The 21,194-nt window shown below is 40.1% G+C and overlaps 1 long non-coding RNA gene across 1 annotated transcript; it reads right to left on the reverse strand.

Annotated features, from left to right (window-relative positions):
• Nucleotides 1-318: 318 nt before the first annotated feature.
• Nucleotides 319-19,624, reverse strand: LOC145544951 (uncharacterized). The gene is made up of 4 exons (XR_014081753.1): nt 19,449-19,624; nt 11,315-11,445; nt 4,572-4,744; nt 319-3,983 (listed from the first exon to the last, which is right to left on the reverse strand). It is a non-coding gene; the product is annotated as an uncharacterized LOC145544951 (long non-coding RNA).
• Nucleotides 19,625-21,194: the final 1,570 nt, after the last annotated feature.

Consider the following 21,194-nt stretch of genomic DNA (forward strand, 5'->3'; position numbering starts at 1 on the left):
ACCATGTATACATGAGTTTATTTCTAGGCTCTCAATTCTGTTCCATTGATCTATATGTCTGTTTTTATACCAGTACCATAATGACTTTATTTCTATAGCTTTGCAATATAATTTGAAATCAGGATATGTGATGCCTCAAGCTTTATTCTTTCTCATGATTGCTGTGGCTGTTTAGAGTTTTTTGTGGTTCCATATGAATTTTAGGATTGTTTTCTCTAGTTCTGTGAAAAATGTCATTGAAATTTTAATAGGAATTGCATTTATAGATGGCTTTGGGTGGTATGGACAATTTAAGAATATTGACTTTCAGTCCATGAACACAGTATATCTTTCCATTTATTTGTGTCTCCATTTCTTTCATCAGCATCTTTTAGTTTTCAGTGTATAGATCCTTGGTTAAAGTTATTTCCAAGTATTTTATTGTTCTTGGTGTTATCATGAATGGGATTGTTTTCATTATTTCTTTTTGTGTAGTTTATTGTTCCTATATAGAAATAAACTGATTTTTGTATATTGTTTTTTGTGTCCTGAAACTTTACTGAATTCATTTATTGATTCTAACAGTTTTTTGGGTGCAGTCTTTAGGATTTTCATTATCAGCAAACAGACATAATTTTGCTTCTTCTTTTCCAGTTTGGATGCCTTTTATTTCTTTTCCTTGCCTAACTGCTCTGGCTAGGACTTCCAATACTATGTTGACCAGAAGTGGTGAGAGTGCTCATCTTTGTGTTGATCTTGATCTTAGGGGAAGGCTTTCAATCTTTCACCACTGACAATGATATTAGCTGTGGATTTGTCATATGTGGCCTTTATTATGTTGGAGTATGTTCCTTCTAAACCCAGTTTAAGATTTTTTATTATGAAAGAATATTGAATTTTGTTAAATAGTTTCTCTGCATCTATTGAGATGATCGTTTGATTTTTTGTGTTTCATTCATTTAATGTGATTTATCACATTTATTGGTTTGCATATGTTGAATCATTCTTGCATCCCAAGAATAAATCCCATTTAATCATGCTTTACAATCCTTTTAGTGTGCAATTGAATTCGGTTTCCTAGTATTTTGTTAAATATTTTTGCATCTAAATTCGTCAGGGATATTGGCTTCTGCTTTCTTTTCTTGTAGTGTCCTTATCTGGCTTTGGTATCAGGGTAAGGCTAGCCTCATAAAGTGAGTTTGTGAGTGTTCTCTCTTTGAGTTATTTTTTAGAAGAGTTTAAGAAGAATTGATACTAAATTCTTCAAATGTTTGGTAGATTTCATCTGTGAAGCCATCTGGTGCTGGACTTTTCTGAATTAGGGTTTTCAATATTATGATTTTTTTTATTACTCCTTTGGTCGCCTTATTTATATTGGCCTGTTCAGGCTTCCTACTCTTAATTCAACCTTGTTAAGTTGTGTGTTTCTAGGAGCTTATTCATTTCATCTAGGTTGTACTATTTTTGGTATGTAATTGTTCACATTATTCTCTTATGATCCTTTGTATTTCTGTGGTAACAGTTGTACTGTCTCGTTTCATTTCTAATTGTATTTATTTGAGTTCTGTCTCTTTTCTCTTGGTAATCTAACTAAAACTTTGTCAATTTTGATCGTCTTTAGAAAACAAAACCCAACTCTTAATTTTGTTGATCTTTTCTATTGTTTTTCTACTCTCCATTTTATTTGTACTCTGATCTTTGTTATCCCCTTCCTTCTGCTAGCTTTGAACTTTGTTCTTTTTTCCCTAGTTCCTTGAAGTGTGAAGTTAGGTCGTTTATTTTAGATCTTTCTTGCTTCTGAATATAGGGGTTTATTACTCTGATTTTCCCTCTTGGAACTGCTTTTTCTGCATCCCTTAAGTTTTGTATCTTGTATTTCCATTTTCATTCGTCCCAAGATGTTTTTGATTTCTATTTTGATAAGTATTCTTTGACCTATTGGTTATTCAATAGCATGTTGTTTAATCCCCACATATTTGTGAATTTTCCAGTTTTATTCTTGTAATTGATTTCTAGTTTCATACCCATGTGGTCAAAAAAGATGCTTGAGATGATTTCAGTCTTCTTAAATTTACTAAGACTTGTTTTGTGGCCTTGCACTTGAGAAGAATATATGTTATGTTGATTTTGGATGGATGTTCTATGTTTCTGTGAAGACTGGCTAATCTAACACATTATTTAAGTTCAATGTCTTCAAAGTCAATGATTCTTTCTTCTGCTTGATCAAATCTGCTATTGAGGCTCTCAACAAATTCTTCAGTTCAGTTTAGTCATTGTATTCTTCAGCTCCAAAATTTGTTTGGTTCTTTTTTTCCTCTTTGTGAAACTTCTTGTTTTATTCTTATGTTGTTTTGCTAATCTTTGTAAGTTGTATGTCTGTGTCCTTTTGTAGCTCTGAGCATTTTTAGAACAATTATTTTGAATTCTTTGTCAGGTAATTCATGTATCTCTGTTTCTTTGGGGTCAGTTACTGAATGTTTACTATGTTCCTTTGGTAGTGCTATGATTCCTTGATTCTTTGTGATTCCTATAGTCTTGTGTAGGTATGTGGCTATTTGAAGAAACAGTCACATTTTCCATGCTTTGTGGACTGACTTCAGTTAGGAAAGACCTTCACTTGTGAATGGGGACACACTAGAGTACACTATGATTTTGAGTCTAGTGGCACAGGGCAACAAGTGTGGGCATTTGTGGTGACTCCAGATCCAAAGTGGAATCATGGCTCTTTGACTCAGGCTGCTGGGGTACACAGCATCAACAACTATGTGGTTCTTGGCTAGCACCATGGGGAATCTCTAGTGGCTGTAAATGCTGTTGGGGTCTTCACTAGCACCTCCGGGTCCAGCTGCTAGGTATCAGGACATGCAAGAGTAGTGGCTGGTGCTGGTGGTGTGCACACACTCGGCTGCAGAAACCAGCTGTAGGTCCTTATACAGTGACAGGGGCCTACTGCAGACACACAGAGTGGTGGGGGCCACAGAAAACAGAAAGGACCAGGCCAGCTGTGGTACATTTGCAGCTATTAGGCTCCAGCTGTTAGTACACACACTGTGGCTGCTAGGTCTTGCCACAGGAGCAGTGGAGACTAGTGCTGGAAGTCAGGCTGCGGTTTTCAGGTACACAGTTGGAGGGCCTAGCTTCTGATGAATCCCATGGTGCAGGCCAGTGACAGGAAACAGGGTCAGTGTGCACATCTGGCTGTGGATCTTGCCACAGGTACACAAACGTCAGTGGGGGCTGATGACAGATGACACGCTGGCAGCATGCAGGGGGACAGCTGAAGGACTAGCCCTGAGTGTGTACACATTGATAGGGCACAGCTGTGAGGGTGGTATCTTGCGTTCATGGGGCTGCAGAGGCCTGGACCAGCTACCAGTCCAGGCCCTAAGATCCTAAGCAAAGGTGAGGAGATGAGAGGAAGATGGGAAAGACTCAGCTGGCTGGTGTCTGTGCACATGAATACCTGTGGGGCAAAAAGTGGTGACATCTGGAGGGATTCTGTGGGAGCTGTGCTGGCTGTTGGGTTCTTCATAGGTGAAAGCTGCTGAGGTCCTCAGCCAAGCAGGTCACTGGAAACTGGTTGCTCCTACTGCATGGCTGACACTGGTAGCCCCTGCTTTTCTCCTTGTTTGTAGCCACCTCTATAGATCTCAGATTTGTAGTTCTCTGGGTGAAGTAAAACCAAAGAGGGTCCTTCATGTGGTGCACCAAAAGCAGATTGCTCACTCTGCTCTCCCAGCAATGGGAACTCTTTCCAGTTAGGGAATTTTCTCCTGATGTTGAGCAGTGCCAGCCTAGGGGATGGGATGCTACAGGCGCTATTTTCTTTCCTTTATTGTGCACGGATTGCCCTGTTTTTGTTTGACTGTGTTGCTGAAGTTCCTTAAGTGGACTGTATATCTCTCCCCAGAGCTGAATTTGTTCATGAATTTCTGTCTGATTGTTGATCTTTGTGGAAAGACAGAAGCTGGGGTCTCTTACACCATCATTTCAGTTGAAGAAAACTATATAGAGGAGAGTAAACCAGTTGCTCAGAATACCATGGAGAGTTTAGAAACAACAACAATTTGATCTATTCAATTATGCTCCTCCTAATACTGCTCCCAATATATACCCTATTCAGAATGAGTGCCACTTTCTACAAAGTGTTAACAAGAGAGATGAACTTGACCTAGGAGGAGCCAGTCTAAAAAACAAAGAGCATGAAGTTAAGGGCTGAAGGGACGAATACAGCAAATAAGCCTGCAGGTTAAAAAAAAAACATCTTTGGATTCAAGATTATATCAAAGCAAGCCTTTGACTATGTTGATTTACACGTGGGATTGAAAAGAAACCTCCTAAAGAGGTTCATAGAAGCTTCAGAGAAATGCAAGGCCTGCCTGGCCAATAACCAGTTATGGAAAATTTAGACCCTAAAGCAATCCTTGGAATCCTGAATCCATGTCAGTAAGAAGTGAGCTATAAAATCTGTACAGGAGTGGTATACTCTCCAATGACCAAGTAAAATGTGACCATGGAGGATAAATGGGAGATTCTCCAAAGGGCAGAGGTGGAACTAAGAGTCAGATGGTTCAGCCACGGAGCTGACTTACCTATCAGAGCCCTCCCCATTTCTCTCCAGCAGGATTCCATGTGTGTCATGGACCACTGACGGCTCCAGGTTTCCTGTTCATCCTGTAGTCATCCTGCTTTCTCTCCTCACATTTTAGGCTGGGGATGTTGAAGACAGATTAACTCCATGGCTTTGTGGGGAACCACTATGAAACTGACAGAGAGGAATAAGAATCACTCAACCTGAATCCAGCAACTGAATGATATCTTGGGGATGGAATGATCCCTTCAAATTAAGTATATATTTGATGAAAAGATAAATATAGGTGGGTTTCCCTGATGACTCAGATGGTAAAGAATCCATCTGCAATGTGGGAGACCTGTGTTCAGTCCCTAGTTTGGGAAGATCTCCTGGAGAAGGGAACAGCTACCCACTCCAGTATTCTTGCCTGGAGAATTCCACAGATAGAGGAGCCTGGCAGGTTATAGTCCATGGGGTCGCAAAGAGTCAGACATGACTGAGCAACTTTCACACTTACGTATAGTTATTGGGAACCTAAAAAGGTATTTGTTCAGTCATTCAGTCATGTCCGACTCTTTGCAATCCCATGGACTATAACCCACCAGATTCTTCTGTCCATGGAATTTTCCAGGCAAGAATACTGGAGTGGGTTGTGATTTCCTACTCTAGAGGATCTTCCTGACTCAGGGATCGAACCCAAGTCTCTTGTCTGTCTCCTTCATTTGAAAGGCAGGTTCTTTACCACCAGCACCAGTTATATGAATCAAGATCAAGTATGGAAAACAGAAACTGTTTTAAACAAAGATGTTTATTGCATTTAATTAGAAACTTAAAGGATTATAGGTAGAGATGTAGGGTTAAGTTCTAGGTGACACTTTTAAAAATAACTGTCAGAAAAGTTTTGCTGAACTAATCGTTGATGGAAATGTGCCTTCCGCTACCAGCAGAAGACCATCATTGGGACTGTTGGCTTCCGGAGCACATACCTGGAATCAGGTAGCTGCTGCCATCACCACCACACTGCTCGTTTCAGATCTATGCTGAATCTCTGAGATGGGTATCCTCTAAAACAGGCCCATTCTTACCCACGAAGCTAGCAACTTGCTACTAAAATGCTATCGCAGGAGAAGCCAATGCTTTATGCCTGCTAGCAGAAAGGGTCAAAGAAACAGCAGAATGACTTTCACCTCATTCACTTCCACCTCTCAAATCTTAAGAGCATCTAATTAGCGAAAGCTAAATCATATAGAATCCTAGTTGGAGAAAGTTGTTTTCAGCTTTCCAGCCTCTGCAATACAGAAAGGTACACTAAAAGGAAGATGGAGTGAATATTTAGACAGCCAGTTGACCTTATCCACCATGCAAGTACTGTAGGTTGACTTTCCATTATTTCCCAGCCCCCTTTCCTTTTGCCTTCCTCTGCAATAGAGACTGAAAAGATAAAGGTTCTGTCAATTCCCAGTCTCTCCTGTAACTGGAAGTGCCCTTGTGAAATAGTTCTGGCCAATAAGGTGTAAGCAGAAGTTTGCTAAGTGGACTTGGGAAAGCACTGCTTTCCCCCATGTGCTAAGTGTGTCCTAAGTTGTGTCTGACTCTTTGCGACCCTATGGACTGTAGCCCAGAAGTTCCTCTGTCCATGGGATTCTCCAGGCAAGAACAAAGTGGGTGATGAATGCTTTTGATCTTTCCTTTCTTCCTTCCAGAAATGGAAATGTGCTGCCTGGAGGGACAACCATCTGTTGACCATAAGTCTGAAAGCTAGCAAATTAAGAATAATGGAGCAGAAAGAGAAAATGACTGAGTCCTTGCTTACACTGAGCAGCTGCAAGTGCCATGGATTGCCTGCCTTATATTTCTTATTATATGAGAAAAATAAACTTTCCCTGTTTGTTTAAGCTTTTATTCACTTCTCAAATACTTGCAGGCAAACATTCCTAAATGATATACAGACTTTCCTGTTGTTATTGTTCAGTTGCAAAATCATGTCTGACTCTTTGCGACCCCATGGACTACAGCATGTCAGGCTTCCCTGTCCTTCACTATCTCCTGAAGCTCACTCAAATTCATATCCATTGAGTCAGTGATGCCATCCAACCATCTCAACCCCTGTCACTCTTGTCTCCTCTTGCCCTCAATCTTTCCCAACATGAGGGTCTTTTTCAGTGAGTCAGTTCTTTGCATCAGGTGACCAAAGTACTGGAGCTTCAGCATCAGCCCTTTCAATGAATATTCAGGACAGATTTCCTTTAGAATTGACTGGTTTGATCTCCTTGCAGTCCAAGGCATTCTCAAGAGTCTTCTCCAACACCACAGTTCAAAAGCATCAATTCTTCAGCACTCAGCCTTCTTTATGGTCTAACTCTTATATTCATACATGACTCCTGGAAAAACCATAGCTTTAACTATACAAATCTTTGTTGGTAAAGTGATGTCTTTGCTCCAGATCACTGCAGATAGTGACTGCAGCCATGACATTAAAAGATACTTGCTCCTTGGAAGAAAATCTATGACAAACCTAGACATCATTTTGCCGACAAGGATCTGTCATAGCTTCTCTTCTGAGGAAGCGTCTCCTAATTTTATGGCTGCAGCCACTATCTGCAGTGATCTTTGAGCCCAAGAAAATAATACCTACCACTGTTTCTACTTTTTCTCCATCTATTAACCATAAAGTGATGGGACCAGACGCTATGATCTTAGGTTTTTGAATGTTGAGTTTTAAGCCAGTTTTTTCACTCTTCTTTTTCACCCTCATCAAGAGGCTGTTTAGTTCCTCTTCACTTTCTGCCACAGAATGGTTATAAAAATGAAATTATATACCTTATTTAAGAGTACTTTTGAAAGTATTAAATGCTATGTAAACAAATCTTTTGAAGCATCTACCAAGGTGTGTAATCAACAAAATATATACTATCAATATACATGCAGATTTACCCACATGTTACCCTATTGTTTTTCAATCCATGCAGACGTATATATCTATCTGGGATTATTTTCCTTCTGTAGGAGAGTACCCTTTCTTATTTCCTTTAATGACAGATTCTCTCAATTTATGTTAGTCTGAAAATGACCTTATTTTATTTCATTTTTGAAGGATATCTTCACGGGGTATATAATTCTAGGTTGGTACTAATTTTCTTTTAGTGTTTTGAAAATATTACTGCCTTTACTCTGACTTTCATTTTTCTGTTAAAAATCACAGTTTGATCTTATTGCTGTTCCTGTATGCCTTTCATTCTCTGGCTGCTTAATTTTAAGACATTTTTGCCTTTGATTTTAGTACTTTTGCTATGATGTGCATAGATTTGGTTTGCTTTGTATTTTTACTGCTTAAGAATTTTTTTCTTTGTGTTTTTTTTTGTTTGTGGAGCTATTTTTAAGAATGCTTTTATTTGTTTATTTTCAGCTTTGAGGCATAATTGACAAAGAAAACTAATATGTTTAATTAATAATTAATTAATGATCAATAATTAATCATAATTAATGATTATTTGATATACATTTGCATTATAAAAGGATTCCCATAATCTAGTTAAATAACACATGTATCGCTTCACATATTTACTGTTTTTCGGTGAGAATGCTTAGCAAATTTCTATTATACAATATCATTATCTGTAATCATCATGCTACACAGTAGAGCCTCAGGCTTTATTAATCTTATAATTGAAAGTTTGTACTCTTTTATCAACTTTCTCTTTTTTCCCACTTCTGCAGTCCATAGCAGCCATTATTCTACTTTTTGTTTCTATGAGTTTGATTTTTTTTTTTTAGATTCTACATGTTAGTAATACCATGCAATACTTGTCTCTCTCTGTCTGGCTTATTTCACTTATCATAATGCTCTCCACAGATTCACCCATGTTGTCACAAATGGCAAGATTTCCTTCTTTTTTTTAAGGCTGAATAATATTCCATTGTGTGTGTGTGTCTCATATTTTCTTGGTCCATTTATCCATCAATGCACATTAAGTATAGTCATTTTTAAATCATTGGCTGATAATTTCAGTATCCTGATCTTCTGTGGATGTTTCTATTATCTGTTTAGATCAAATTTTGTCTTCTGGATGGCCATTCAGTTTGAAAAATTATAGAGACAATTTTTGACCCTGAATGTGTTATTTTCTTTCACAGAGGATTTATTCTTGCTTTGGAAGAAACTAGACTAGTGGCAGATAACCTTAACCAAGTATTGAAATTATTCAAAGTGTCCTAACAGTACCAGTAAGGCAGTAACCCTAGATGCACATTAGAATCACAGTGAAAGATTTAAAAATATGTAGGTGACTAGACTCTACACCAGAGATCTGATTTAATTTTTTTGGAGTGAGGCACTGATTTTTTTTTTGTAGTTTTTTAAAAATTTTATTTGAAATATTGATAGATTCATATGTTATTACAAAGAAATGTGAAATGTATGGGAAATTCCCACTTACTCCTTTTCCACATCTCTCCCTGGAGAAGGGAATGGCAACCCACTCCAATACTCTTGCCTGGAAAATCTCATGGACAGAGGAGTCTGATGGGCTACAGTCCATGGGGTCGCTAAGAGTTGGACACGACTGAAGCAACTTAGCCTGCATGCATGTACATCTCTCCCACCAAATGCCAACATCACACAGAACTGCAATATGAAAACCAGGAAATGGATATTGGCACAATTCATACAGCATATTCAACAGTTATACAGGCACTTGTGTGTATGTGGAGGGGGTGGAGTTCAGTGTAATTTTTTCACATCTGTAGCCTTCCATAACCACCATCACAATAGGGATGCTCAGCTGTACAGTCCCTCCCTGTGACACCCTTTATAGCCACACCCATCATCTTCCCTCCATCCCCAACCCCTGGCAATCACTAATCTGCTGTCCATCCCAGTTAGTGTTATTTCATAATTGTTAATATAGATGAATCATGCATATCATCATGAGATTGGCTCTTCTCACTCAGCATAATTGCACAGGTATTTTTTAAATTGTACAGTATTAATATCTTTTTCAGTCTCCTTAGGTAATTCTGATATGTGTTCATGATTGAAAACCATGTTGTAAGGGCTGGACTGTTTCCTGTCCACTGTTACTCCTTGGTGTAGCCTTTCAGTTTCCCAAACAAAAGGCTGGGGTGTTTCCCAGGGCCACTCCTCCTTGATAGGTTTTTTCCAGCCCAAGAAGGTTGCTCAGGCTCTCATGCCCTCACTTTCATAATCAGCAACTCCCTTTATGGAAAAGAGGATAAAATGCTGAGTTCCCCCTCTAGACTTCTTTTTTGGGGGGATCTTGGCCCTATTAACTGTTTCAACTGTCTTCTGGTGCCTTAAACAAATGTTTACTTTCTATTTTCTCCATCTTAGGCAGTTGTTATCAGTGCCAGGATTAATTCCAAATAACCTACTCAGCCATTATCAGAGGTAGTAGAACTCTATTTAATAATATTTAAATAAAACTAAAACATTGAGCCTAGAGAAAATATATACACTAATGGGGATTATTATAACTATAAGCTATGGGGGAAAAATTGGTCATAGAGTATCTTATCATAAGATTTTCATGTTTTCTACAATTGAACCATAAATTTATGTTACATTGGGCAATATTTTGATATTAAATTATATTTTACATTCATTTTTATCACCACACTTAAACAAGTGATATCAGTTTATATAGCTGAACTTCAAGGGGGAAAATGTCTAGCTACTAAGACAAAAAAGGTCAATTGAATTTTCGATGAATTCTTAAGTATTATTATTTGGAAACAATAGGCTGAAACCTTTTGATTTGTAAGACTTAGTTTTTGTTAAGAGAGAAAAACAATTTTTTCTTGTAATTGTACACCAGATTTAAATAGAAAGTACCAACTCTGAGGGTTAAGAATAGTTTATTGTAAAAATCAGAGTAGACAAGAGTGCATGACAGTATATAATAGCCATTTTTCTGTGTCCTCTCCCCATGGAAGAAAAGGAAGCAAGAAATTTAAACAGCAGTCAGGGAGAAGAGATTTTGGAGAGGAGTAATAAAATATAGACTCTTGACTTTAGAACCATCCCCCTAATTTGCTTCATTGCTATACATGCCACCTACCTACAGTCAAAGCCCAGATGTAAAAAGTGTAATAGAAACAGCCAGAAAGCTTTGAGGAAATCCCAACCAAAGAGACTCTAGGACTCGAGTAGCCCCGAGTTTAGTGATTTTGGCCAGGTTCTGAGAAACTTGCCACCTGGGAGGTAGATGAGCCAGCTTGAGGGAGGTGTGTGGGCAGATGGGCCTAAGAGCCTGTTGGCGGAATCTCATACTCCAGGGTGGTTCTGGAAGACAGTGAAAGTTCCTGAGCTCTCAATGATGACGAAAAAGTGATGAGAAAGCCAAAGGACTGAAAGAAGCTTGGGATGGGGTTCAAAAGGACCCTTAAGATCAAGGCAGGTGACAACAGGTTATACTGTCATGTTGATAAAGTCCAACATAAGAACAAGGTACTCCTTCCCAGGCCAAGATGTTCTGATAAACTCAGGGCAAATTAGATCTCATCCATAACCTGGCAAGAAGTTGGGTAACCTTAGATCTTGGAGCTGATTGAACATTTACTACATTTTAAACTAAACTACGTTAAACCAACAGTCAGAATTGAGCATTTTCTGCAGTCAAGGAAATTGAATTGAGTCTGAGAACTAAATTGAATTCAATTATAGCACCTTGTCCTGTGAATGTTAAAACCTCTGTAATATTCTTTACAGTACACTTTTATCACTAAGAAATTGCCCCTTTGTACCTTTTTTTCTTCAGAGATGACTTAATTCTTCCAACTTTTTCATTCCATCTGATAAACTCTGATTAACTTTGTCAAGTTTCCCAAAAGCTCCTGGGAAGTTTCAATTACTGTTTATAAATCTATATAGTTATCTGGGGGGAAAAAAGAGAACATGGAATTATTAACCTATTATAATTGCCATTGAGTAGAAAAGAAAAAAGAAATCAATCACATTGTCTTTTTTATCTATGAGGAGAAAATGTTTGTTTCTCCGTTGCTGGATTCAAACCAAAGGAACCCAGGACTCTGATGTGGATTTGATTTCTGGAAACTGGTACTGGGATTAAAAATAGGGTGGAGCTGGTCTGAAGCGTTAGGGACATGAAACAAATAGAGAAGCAAGAACAGTATTCAGGGGAAAAGTCAAATCTTGAAACTCATGAAGCAGATCCAGCCTTATATCCAACAGGAACTATGTAGAAAGGTGAAACCTACTGCAGCTGGAATTGGAAAATGGAACAAACCAATTCACGAGGGCAATTAGAAGGAAGTTTGGGTTTACCTCCGATGGGGAAGCCAAGTACCAGGCTATTGTGGGGCTTCTATTCAGTTCAGTTCAGTTCAATCTCTTAGTCATGTCCAACTGTTTGCAACCCCATGGACCACAGCACACCAGGCTTCCCTGTCCATCACCAACTCCCAGAGTCTACTCAAACTCATGTCCATTGAGTTGGTGATGCCATCCAACCATCTCATCCTCTGTCGTCCCCTTCTCCTCCTGCCTTCAATCTTTCCCAGCATCAGGGTCTTTTCAGATAAGTCAGTTCTTTGCATCAAGTGGCCAGAGTATTGGAGTTTCAGCTTCAGCATCAGTCCTTCCAATGACTATTCAGGACTGATTTCCTTTAGGATGGACAGGTTGGATCTTCTTGTAGTCCAAGGGGCTTCTATAGGAGGTACAAATACATCGTGGAAAGCACTCTCTTATCCTTATAGCAAATTCAGTCAGAGAGTAAATGGGTTTTGATAGGTTATTGTTGGGAGGTAAGGGACATAGAGATACACTCTTCAGATATTCTGTTAGGAGAACTTTTGTGAAGAGCATTGCTGACCAGCAGCCTCCAGTGGCTCCCATTCAGTGACTGGGCACAGTGCAGATACTCAAGTGAGGCCATTACCCAAGGGGAGATTCCCCTAATGGACAGCTTTAGCTCAGGGTCTCCCCATCAACCTGGCCAAAACTTGCTCAGAACTGTGCTATGTTTGAGGATCGTTCTACTCAATCTCCTTCCTTCCCTTTCTCCTTACATACGTGCCAGACTTACATGGTGATGTGATGGCACTTCTACCTGCTCCTGCTTTCTCCTACTTTATCCTTCACAGGCATTTCCCCAATAAATCTCTTGCATATCTAATCCCATCTTGGCCTCTGCTTAAAAACTGAGTATGGCATAATTGTCCTGTGGGTGTGCTGCCTCAACATCTCCTCTCCATTCTAACCGTCCTCCTCGAACACACACGTCTACATACACAGATTCAATACACAGTCACACCCCCGTATCTGTGAGAGATTAGTTCCAGACTCTCCACAGATATAAAAATCCATGGATTCTCAAGCCCCTTATATAAGATGGTGTAGTATTTACATGTAACTGTACACAGTCTTCCATGAACTTTAAATCTCTAGATTACTTAAAATATCTAATACAATGTACATGCTATGTAAACAGTTACAAATGCAATGTAAATACTATGTAAATAGTTGACAGCACACAGCAAATTAAAAATTTCTTCTTGGACATTTCTGGAATTTTTATTCAAGTATTTTTGATCCAGGGTTTGTTGAATGCATGGATGCAGAATCCACAGATAGAGGGCCAACAATCTACATTTATCAAGCACTTATGTGCCTTGTGCTATGCTAATTAATTCATATTCATTATCTTATTTAATTCTTACAATTACCTTATGAGGTAAAGGCCATTATTGGTGGTGTTTTAAGAAGAGAAAATTGAAACAGAAAGACTGAGCAACTCATCTAGTATGATACAACTGGCCTGATACACCAAGTTAGACCTGGCTTCACATGTGACACTCTTACAGCTGTGCTAAATGGCCTCTAACGGCAGTTGCAAGCACCTATCAAGGGCACCAGTAAGAGATTTTAAAAGTTCTTATCACAAGAAAAAAATGTTAAAAAACATTGTAACTATGTGTAGTGATGTATGTTAACTAGACTTATTGAAGTCATCACTTCAAAATACAAACAAATATTGAATCATTATACTATATGCTGCTGCTGCTGCTGCTAAGTCGCTTCAGTCGTGTCCGACTCTGTGCAACCCCATAGACAGCAGCCCACCAGGCTCCCCCATCCCTGGGATTCTCCAGGCAAGAATACTGGAGTGAGTTGCCATTTCCTTCTCCAATGCACGAAAGTGAAAAGTGAAAGTGAAGTCACTCATTTGTGTCCAACTCTTCACGACCCCATGGACTGCAGCCTACCAGGCTCCTCCGTCCATGGGATTTTCCAGGCAAGAGTACTGGAGTGGGGTGCCATTGCCTTCTTTGATTATACTATATATACCTGAGACTAATATTGTGTTTTATGTCAACAATACCTCAATCAGAAAAAAGGAAAAAAGAGCACCAGGACATGTGTCTAACAGCTCTAGGACTCTCTCTAGTTCTTCCTATCTTCATCTTGCTCTGATCTGCTCTCCTCTGTCTCATGCATTACCTTCTCCCTGGTCCATTTGGGTGGACCCTTAGCTTAAGGACCTGCCTAATTTTGATCTTGATTTGATTCTATTCCTGGCCTCTTCAATTTTTGTTTTTCTTTGTCCTTGGCCTCCTTTCGATCATCTCCTTTGCTCTGCAACTCAAAGCCCAGTTCTGTTTTCACCAAGAGCCCAACTCACATACTTTGCCTTCTGTCTCTTTTCTTTCTGCACCTTTTACTCCCCAAACCTCCTTCATCATTTCTTGTGGCAGTGATTTCTTGTGGGGTCATACTGATTAAAGCTAACACAGCATTATAAATAAACTATTCTCCAATAAAAATTAAAGAAAAAGAAAACTGAGGACATCTGATTATATGCCCCCAAGAACTGAAAAACAGGTGTTCAAACAAAAGTTTGTACACAAATGTCCACAGCAGTATTACTCATAACAGCCCAAAATGGAAACAACTCAATGTCCATCAACTGATGAAAAGATAAACAAAATGTGATTCATACAGCCAGATCTCTTTATTCACAATAAAGAGAGACAGTTTTATATAAAGAAGTCACAAACACTGAATTAGCAAATACTGAACTATTACTCTACGGGAAATAGAAAGCTAGGTTCCTGCAAGCCTCCTGCAACATCTTCCTCAACTGTTCAAAACATAGCCTTGTTTTATGTGTGTTCCTGTTTAAAGACACATTACTACATGTTGCTCATTCATTAACATTGAACCTGTGGCCAACAGCACCATTACTCATTCCTGAATGAAGCTTGTCTAACACACATGTTTTCTCCATAAGGCACATCATAGTCTTCTTGCACTGGATGCTGCAGTGCTAGACAGCATTCTAATTCTATACTCAGAGGGCCTTTTACACAGTGAAATCACCAACAAAAAGCCCCCAAATGCAAAAAACCTGACTGGAACTGAATAGGGTGTGAAAGGGACACTTAGCAGTGTGAGTGCTGAAACAAAAAAAGCAGAATATTGCTCTTTTTATACCTTCACTGGTAACAGGACATCAAGTGACTAAAAATTTTCACCATGCTGTGCATGTGCGTGTCTGCGAATGGTCACAGAAACACTGCATGTATTGATTGGAGCTTAGAGATAAATTTCAGCAAGTAGGAAAATTTGCAGATACAGAATCTATAAGCAATAAGGATTAACTGACCATACTATGGAATATTATTCAGCCATAAAAAGGAATGAAATACTTGGAGATGTGATCATGTGAATGAATCTTGAAAATAATATGTTACCTGAAGGAAACACAAAAGGCTACATATTATATGATTTCATTTATATGAAATATCCATAATAAGTAAAATCTATAAAAACAGAAAGCAGATTAGTGGCTGCCTTGGGGTGACACAAGCTGGAATCAAGATTGCTGGGAGAAATATCAATAACCTCAGATATGCAGATGACACCACCCTAATGGTAGAAAGTGAAGAAAAACTAAAGAGCCTCTTGATGAAAGTGAAAGAGGAGAGTGAAAAAGTTGGCTTAAAACTCAACATTCAGAAAACTAGGATCATGGCATCCAGTCCTATCACTTCATGGCAAATAGATGGGGAAACAGTGAAAACAGTGAGAGACTTTATTTTCCTGTGCTCCAAAATCACTGCAGATGGTGACTGCAGCCATGAAATTAAAAGACACTTACTCCTTGGAAGGAAAGTTATGACCAACCTAGGCAGCATATTAAAAAGCAGAGATATTATTTTGCTAACAAAGGTCTATCTAGTCAAGGCTATGGTTTTTCTAGTAGTCATGTATGGAAGTGAGAGTTGGACTATAAAGCTGAGCACCAAAGAATTGATGCTTTTGAACTGTGGTGTTGGAGAAGACTCTTAAGAGTCCCTTGGACTGCAAGGAGATCGAACCAGTCCATCCTAGAGGAAATTGGTCCTGAATATTCATTGGAAGGACTGATATTGAAGCTGAAACTCCAATACTTTGGCCACCTGATGTGAAGAGCTGACTCATTTGAAAAGACCCTGTTGCTGGGCAAGATTGAAGGTAGGAGGAGAAAGAGACAACAGAGGATCAGATGGTTGGATGGCGTCACCGACTCAATGGACATGAGTTTGAGTAAACTCCAGGAGATGGTGATGGACAGGGAGGGCATGCTGCAGTCCATGGGGTCACAAAGAGTCAGACACGACTGAGCAACTTAAGTGAACTCAACTGAAATGACAAGGAGGTGAAAAAAGTGATTGTTTAACGAGTATGGGGCTGTCTTTTGGGGTGATAAAAATGTCTGGAACTAGATATTGGTGATGGCCGCATACATTGTGAATGTATCAAATGTTACCGAAGTTTACAGTTTTAAATGATAAATTTTATGTTATGTGTATTTTACCACAATAAAAAAAAGCTACAAAATCTTAGATGCTCAAGGAAATAAAAATAAGCCTTCTTGTTTAGAAGGCTACATATTTGGTAGACTTTTTCAAACAAGAGAAAATATTATGGTTTGCATGTTTCTTTTGCCAGATATTCCTATGCCACCATCCCCAAAATATATGTTCATTATGTTCCTATGCTCTACTGTACATAGAAATTATAAGCTCATTAAATAAAGCTTCTCAGAAAAAACTAACGACATAGCCTTAGACTGAACTCAGTTTTATCTCTATGGGTTGAAAAGCTGTGGAATTATTGTGACTTTTCATAGATCTAATGATACAATACGGAATCTGCAGGTGTGGGTGGACAAAGAAGGCTCCCCGTGTGTCATTCCAAATAGGATTCTTCCCTTGGATGGGGCAATTGAAGGTCAAGGCTGCTGGGAAGAAAAGGAGAACAAGTACTCCATGGCTTGCATGTTAGACACCTATAATGTAGAGATCAAATAAGTTGATGCTGCTGTTGACTCCTTTATAATGGAATTAGAGGAGTAAAACCAAGCCTTTTACCTGGAAAGTGGAATATCCCACTTTCCCACAGAAATGGACCAGGGGAATGCTCATAAACAAAGCCAGAACTGCTGCATTTGAGCTTGGGAATGACCTGTCAACCACCAAAGCTTTTACATCACACCTGGAGCACAGTGAAGACTGTCTAAGTAGAAATGAACAAGCAGTGATTTAGGAACTTGCATTGTGCATGATGAGTAGTAAAAGCTGCTGCTGCTAAGTCGCTTCAGTCGTGTCCAACTCTGTGTGACCCCACAGACGGCAGCCCACCAGGCTCCGCCATCCCTGGGATTCTCCAGGCAAGAATACTGGAGTGGGTTGCCATTTCCTTCTCCAGTGCATGAAAGGGAAAAGTGAGAGTGAAGTCGCTCAGTCATGTCTGACTCTTAGCGACCCCATGGACTGTAGCCTACCAGGCTCCTCTGTCCATGGGATTTTCCAGGCAAGAGTACTGGAGTGGGGTCCCATTGCCTTGGACTTCCTATTTCTGTTAGTGCTTGGAGATTATGTTAGCCTGGGAAGCAGGCACCAAATTGGGATTAAATATGCAAGGATTTTATTAGGAGGGACCACCTGTGAAAGAAAGTAAGCAGGGAGGCCAACAAGGCTGGGAGAGCCATCAGTTCAGGAAGCAAGTAATCTGATACCAAGGGAAGAAGAGAGAGAAGGGAGGAGGATGGATGGAAGATCTTCGACTGCCATGAACTAAGAAAGACTCAGCAAGGCTATTGGAGAGCCAAAAAAAAAAAAATCACCAGAAGATTCCTGTGTCTCCCAGAAGTGGCCTGCCCTGCCATCCCCGCTGTACTCTGTCATTGACAGGAGCAGTCTGTGGAAAACCTGGCCTTGGAACAAATATGACGGATTTCAGAGCACAGGAGCTAGGCCCTTCATCTACTTACACTCCCAGTAGTTGGAGGTCTGGTAGGCACATTCTCAGTCACAGGGACAGGAGAGGACCACGTCAACAAACAGAAGAGGATCCTAACCGCCTCCCTGGGCACTTTGAGCACTACTTTAGTCTCTCAGAATCTCAAAGCTGGGCCTGAGCGGGGACGGAATTAAGGGTCCCGGCTGTGCAACTGGCTTCACCTCTTTCACTCCCTTCTCTGCAAAATATGTTATGCGTAGCAGTGGTAACTATGCCTGTTAACTGGTTCCTCAAGAGCAATAACTTTTTTCACCCTTCCTTTTCCTGCCTCCTTTTCTCCAGTCTTCTTTTTCCTTTTTCTACCTCTCTCTTATTTCAAGCTGGAATCAAGATTGCCGGGAGAAATATCAATAACCTCAGATATGCAGATGACACCACCCTTATGGCAGAAAGTGAAGAAGAACTAAAGAGCCTCTTGATGAAGGTGAAAGAGGAGAGTGAAAAAGTTGGCTTAAAGCTCAACGTTCAGAAAACTAAGATCATGGCATCTGGTCCCATCACTTCATGGGAAATAGATGGGGAAACAGTGCAAACAGTGTCAGACTTTATTTTTTTGGGCTCCAAAATCACTGCTGATGGTGATTGCAGCCATGAAATTAAAAGACGCTTATTCCTTGGAAGGAAGGTTATGGCCAACCTAGATAGCATATTTAAAAGCAGAGACATTACTTTGCCAACAAAAGTACGTCTAGTCAAGGCTATGGTTTTTCCAGTGGTCATGTATGGTTGTGAGAGTTGGACGGTGAAGAAAGCTGAGCGCCGAAGAATTGATGCTTTTGAACTGTGGTGTTGGAGAAGACTCTTGAGAGTCCCTTGGACTGCAAGGAGATCCAATCAATCCATCCTAAAAGAGATCAATCCTGGGTGTTCATTGGAAGGTCTGATATTGAAACTGAAACTCCAATACTTTGGCCATCTCATGTGAAGGGTTGACTCATTGGAAAAGACCCTAATGCTGGGTAGGATTGGGGGCGGGAGGAGAAGGGGACGACAGAGGATGAGATGGTTGGATGGCATAACCGACTCGATGGACATGGGTTTAAGTGGACTCCGGGAGTTGGTGATGGACAGAGAGGCCTGGTGTGCTGCAATTCATGGGGTTGCAAAGAGTCGGACACGACTGAGCGACTGAACTGAACTGAACTTATTTCACACTTGTTCCTTAAATTTGTCCCCATTACTTTAGATAATAAGGGCTCACTGACCCTTGTTATTTACAATGCTAACTTAGTACAAAGGTGAGTGTGATTAATAAACCCAGAAACCATTTCTGGCCAGACCCTAGATCTTGACATGGGTTGATAAAGGACAGATGGCATCATAGTCTCCAGCAACTGGAGACTCTCATCACTTCTTTCCTCCACCTCATTTGCTCTTATTCCCTGTTTTTATACAACCTTCTCTCCACCCTTCCCTTATATTCATCTTTGGACACTCATATTCTTGTAATTTTCCTGCTGCATTGCAGTTTTCAGTAGAATCTCACTGAAAAGCTACCTCTGTAGCTTTTCTCTGTGGAGCTAGACTTGGATTTCAAGGACAGGAGGGAAAAAAAATAACAGAAGCTACCTTTGCCAGTGTACTTGATCATAGAACTTGCAGCTCCCAACATTAGATTCCAGGATCCCACCTTCCCTGGGTAGTAACTCTATTTAAATCTCCATGGTGGACAGTCATGGAGAGTGGAAGAGGTGAAGGGAAAGAGCTAGGTGGCCAGAGCCAAGGCAAGTCAGACAACAATGGGTACATAGTGATGTCAGGTCTGCTGCAGATCTAAGGGGGTAGACTGGTAACAGAAAAGCCTGATGCCCTGAAAGAGCTTTCTAGGAGTCAAGATTCATAATATTACATTAAATTAGAGCATTGAAAAACTATGTTGCTGTGGATGTAGCAATGTGCCCCTGCCCTATGCTCATTTACTGCTCTTACAGATGTGTTCTCTGTGACTAAATACCGAAGGAACGGGGACCTTAGAGTATTCAGTACCCATTTGTTATTTTTATCACTATATCTAACAATTATTGTGTGTTAGTTGCTCAGTTGTGTCCAACTCTTTTCAACCCCATGCACTGTAGCCCACCAGGCTCCTTTGTCCATGGAATTTTCCAGGCAAGAATACTGGAGTGAGTTGCTATTCCCTTCTGCAGGGGATCTTTCCCACCTAGGAATCGTACCTGGGTCTCCTGCATTCTTTACCACCTGAGCTACCAGGGAAACAGTTTTTACCATGTCCTTAATTAATTGACCCCATTTAATCCTCACAGCAATCCTAAGAGTGAGGTACCAATAGCATCTCCTTTCTCCAGATGAGGAATATGAGACTTAGAGAAGAAACAGCTTCTCTGAGTTCACACAGCTGGTAAGTAGTATACCAGAACTCCAACCAGGGGCTCCGTGTTCTGTCATGCAGGCTGCACACTGGACAGTTCCCAGGAGAGCTACTCACATAGACCACGGTACATTGACTAGAGTTGGGTACTGTAAGAGTCCTGACAAAGCCAGGGTGCTTAAGCACACCACTGGGCTTTTGAGTAAATGTAGGTAGAGAAGGACTTTTAAAATGTATATAACAAGAGCATATATTCTTTAAATTAAAAGTTAAACCTTGTAGAAGAATCAGATTGCTTAGATTGCGTTTAAACACATATCCATGTCGTGTTCAGACTTTTTTTTACTACTCTGCACTGTGCAGGCTTTAACTGTTGTTTGTATCCTACCGGACTTCATGGTTTTATCTTCTGGAGTTCCAAAGGGAAGGGGTAGAGTTCATAGAAGCCAGTTTGGAGCTTTCCTCCCAAGAGTTTGCATGGGTGTGGCTTTTGGGAAATTTATCTACTTGGTACCAAAGAAAACCAAATCTATTGCTGACCTATACTTCCTGGAGCAGATTACCTAATAGCTGCTAAGTTTTGAGCTTGTAAAATGACTAGGATCTGGCTGAAAGGGTGCTGGCAGCAGTTTCCTAACACTTTGGGAAAGGAGGATTATTATAGAGAGCAATTAGTGTCCTCAAAATTACACCAGAAATAATTTATGGGTGATAGACCAAGATCAGATTTAGATCTAATTCCTGTCTGTTAGAGCTTCCCTCGTAGCTCAGTTGGTAAATAATCCACCTGCAGGAGACCTGGGTTTGATTCCTGAGTCAGGAAGATCCCCTGGAGAAGGGGATGGCAACCCACTCCAGTGTTCTTGCCTGGAGAATCCCGTGGACTGAGAAGCCAGGCAGGTTACAGTCCATGGGATCACAAGAGTTGGACATGACTTAGCGACTAAACAAACAACCTGTCTATTAGAATCTCCCACAAAACAAGT

Source organism: Giraffa tippelskirchi, chromosome 4 (assembly GCF_054371585.1).
Source record: "Giraffa tippelskirchi isolate mGirTip1 chromosome 4, T2T-mGirTip1v1.2.pri, whole genome shotgun sequence".
In the NCBI taxonomy this organism is placed as follows: domain Eukaryota; kingdom Metazoa; phylum Chordata; class Mammalia; order Artiodactyla; family Giraffidae; genus Giraffa; species Giraffa tippelskirchi.